The sequence below is a fragment of the Callorhinus ursinus genome, unplaced genomic scaffold (genome assembly GCF_003265705.2).
Source record: "Callorhinus ursinus isolate GAN/ISIS: 27379988/994484 unplaced genomic scaffold, GSC_fseal_2.0 scaffold3, whole genome shotgun sequence".
Classification (NCBI taxonomy): Eukaryota; Metazoa; Chordata; class Mammalia; order Carnivora; family Otariidae; genus Callorhinus; species Callorhinus ursinus.
Window position 1 is genome coordinate 3204266 of NW_027397065.1, and position 4078 is coordinate 3208343.

Sequence of the window (4078 nt, forward strand, 5' to 3'; positions counted from 1 at the left end):
TAGTTCTCTTCAAGATTCATCCACGTTATAGCATGTATCAGAATTTCACCCTTCTTAAGGCTAATATTTCCAGTGTTATGTGTAAAACACATTTTGTTCATCCATTCATCCACTGATAGACATTTGGGTTGTTTTTACCTTTTGGCTATTGTGAATAATGTTGCTATAAACATTGGTGTATAGCTTGTCCTTTTTTTTTTTTAAGATTTTATTTATTTATTTGACAGAGAGAGAGAGCACAAGCAGCAGAGGAAGAGGGAGAGGGAGAAGCAGACTCCCCGCTGAACAGGAAGACCCACATGGGGCTCCATCCCAGGACCCTGAGATCAAGATCTGGACCAAAGGCAGATGCGGCAGAGCCACCCAGGCACCCATAGTTTATCCTTTTTTAAACAACAGAAATATTTATAATCTTTATTAGGAGATTCAAAAGAATGCTAATTTTGTAAGGTGTGATCACGGCATTGCAATTATAAGATAAAATGTCCTTATTTTTGTAGAAATATGTAGGACTGAAATAACTTGGTATTTGGAATTAACGCCTAAAACATTTCAGCAAAGAACAATAGGGAAGAAAAAGTGATCAGTAGAGGAATGTGGCAAGATCTTGACAAGTGGTGAGTCTGGGTGTTGAGTACATTGGATTGATGTATTTTGTTCTTTTTTGGATATTTTAAAAAATTCTAATACAGAACAAAATACATTTGATCCTCATTTTCAGAATCTCTATTAGTAACACCAAAATCGATGCTTGTGGTGCCTTTGTGGTCATTTGCAAACATGGACAGAGTGCTGAAAAATTTGAGTCCTCCAAAAGCGTGTTTTCCCAGCTAAGGTTAAACAAGGCTACGCTCTGCCATCATGATTCAGCTCTCATATATAAACAAATGTCCTTTTTGCAGGCTATTTAGTGTTATGTTTTGTGCATTTTTGTGCTTGTTTTTGATGATTTTGCTGTTTAAAATGCCACCCTCCCCCCTCAAGTGTAGTACTGAAGTGCTAGCTAGTGTTCCTAAACTCGAGAAGGCTGTGGTGTTCCTATGGAGGAAAAAAAAGAAAATGTTAGATTAGCTTTGTTCAGCATGGGATATAGTGCTCTTAATAGTGAATTCAGTATTGAGAAACAAAATATATTAAATAAGGTGTCTTTAAATAGAAACACATATAAAACAAGGTTATGTATTGGTCTATTGAGGAAACATGTGGTTTGTAGAGCCCTAACCCTGTTTTTCCCCTAGGAACAATCCTTCAGTATAAGCTGATTTAGTGTTTGCAGTGAATTTATAGAATATAACTACTGAGAATAATGAGGACTGACTGTATTTGTTAAGTACTTAGAAAATTTCTCCACTCAAATTTCAAACTGAGTAGTAAGAATATAAAGTAAAACCACACATGATTATTACATAGGTGGCATTACACATAGGAGTTAAAGGGGACCAGAGGAAATCAAAATGGCTGTGGTGTGTGAGGAACCAGACCAGAAACCTGGGGACAGACATTTACTCCTTGTTGCCCATCATTCCCCATATATAATCCATCACTCTTTCCTGTGGACATCATCTGGCAAATTATTTGTCTCTATAATCCATCATTTTTCTATCATCACTTCTGAATGTTTTGAATAACTTCCTAACCATTCTTCCCATCTCCAATATTGCCTTTCTCACATCCATTCTATTGACAAAGTCCAACATGATACATTATTTAAAATGCCACCTGATTAACATAATTCAATGATTCCAAAGGACTCTAGCAAGGATTTTTAACCCTGGTCCAAGAATACTGTTCAGGGATGGGGACCCCATGAATCTGTATGCAAAATGTTAAAATGTTGCTAAATGGTGTCCCCCTCTTCCCCTAGGAGGACATACAGTTTTTTGTCATTTTGCAATGAGTCTTGATCACATATCCTTGCCAAGAATTTAAAATCCAAGGTCCTTAGCAAAGCCTAGAAGACCTTTCATAATCTCATTCCTGCTACCCTTCCAGCCTTGCTTCTCATCATTCCCTATTTATGCTGCGGCAGATTTAAACTGCTCACAGTCCCCAGCACACCCCACGGCTGGGTTCATTACAACCACATTCACCAAAATGCTTTTTGATCTCACATTCCTACACTTTACTTGGTTTAGTTCTCCTTATTCTTTACAACACCCTTATCTAAAATTTTGAAATGAGTTAGATGGGTTAAAATAAGAAAAAGATCAGTGTATCTGAGCACAGGTGATGGGGTACAGTGATATGAAATGATGTCAGAATATCAGAGAGGCAGTCAGGAACCAGATTATGTGGAGTTTTGTAAACTGGGCTAGTAAGTTTGGATTTTATTCTGAAGTCATGAAAAACTATTATGCAGCTGTAATAAAGGAGTCCAACATTAGCCAATTTCTATGTTTAAAAACATCATTCTGATGTATAGAGTAGACTGTAGGTGGAGTGATAGGCTGAAGTAAGGAGACTGATTAGGAGGATGTATTCTTGTTTGGAAAACTGAGTGGATGGTAATAAGCATTATAAATATGTAATCCATAGGAAAGAACACGTTTTCTCTGGGATATATTGGGTTTAATATTTAAACATATTGCATTTTAGGTATTTGTGAATAACTTGTTCCAGAAATCTCTCTCTAATTCTAGGAAAGTTTTGTTTTCAATGAATAAGTAGGAGGACTACTTATTTTTAATAATTTTTTATATTTTATAATTTATTATATTTTATATATATTTTATAATTATATAATTTTATAATTATAAAATATATATAATTTATAATTGTATATATTATATAATTTTTATATTTTATAATTTTTTTTCTAATAATTTTTACCCTGATGTTTATGAAATAATTCTGTGGACATAATAAACTAGGTGAGATGAAGTCTTCTGAGCCCATCTGGAGCAAGATTTAGATTTAATGGAATTATCCATATAATGTTTCAGATTTTCTTTTCTTGTCAAGCTTCTATGAGTATTGATGTTGGAGATTTACATACAACTTGACTTGAGTCATTAAAATCAATCGATTTTTAAACCAGCGACCTTCTAATAAAATAATAAATAGGGGCACCTGGGTGGCTCAGTCAGCTAAGCGTCTGCTTTCTGCTCAGGTCATGATCTCAGGATCTCAGGATTGAGCCGTGTGGGGCTTCCTGCTAAGCAGGGAGTCTGCTTCTCTCTCTCCCTCTGACCCTCCTCTACACTTGCACCTCTGCGTGCATATGCACACACAATCTCTCTCTCAAATAAATTTAAAAAATCTTTTAAAAATAAACAAATTCTTAACAAAATCCTTTTGAAATTATAGGCTGTAATTTTTAAATCTTGACAGTTGAGAGAGGACAATGACTATCATTCTGCATTTGAATTATGATGACAGAATTTGTTTTTTTGATCTTACTGCAGAAAATAATACTTTAATTTTTGGTAAATGGTGGAATAAATACTTTCATTTACCTTAAGTTAAACCCTATGCGTTACGACTCAAATTCAGTTACCTCACAAGGAGACTACTTTTCTCTACTTTCTTTTATCGACTCCTTGGATTAAAGCTGCCACTCTATGTACCATGGTGGCAATGCTTGCACTTGCCCCCTTAGCAGTTATGGATGAAAGCCAGACTGACATTTTGAATTGGATGTCTAATAGAACTCAGATTTCAGGTGGTCCACAGGAGCAACTTCTTCCTCCTTGAAGTAATTTCTATCGTTGCCTCCTCCATGTGCCTCCATTCACTCAAACTTGCTTCAACTCACTCATTTAAAAGCTCTGGCTGCCTTCCATTTCCAACTGCCAGTGTTTGCATCGCTGCGCCTACGGACTCTTTCCCCAACATTTAGAAACCCACTCTGAGGCTCAAAGTGCTGTGGAATTAACAACCATCCGGCCAGCAACTGGGAGTGGACAAGCATCTCGGCTCTCTCACTGCCAACATGGGACAAACTGAAGCTATCTACGGAGCTCTTCCCCCGAATTTTCACACAGCAGTAAGCCTCAGACACTCGCTGGTCAGATGGCTGACAGAGATCATCCGTACGGGTAGGCTTCCCTTATTTTACCTCCACACTTCCCTACCTACA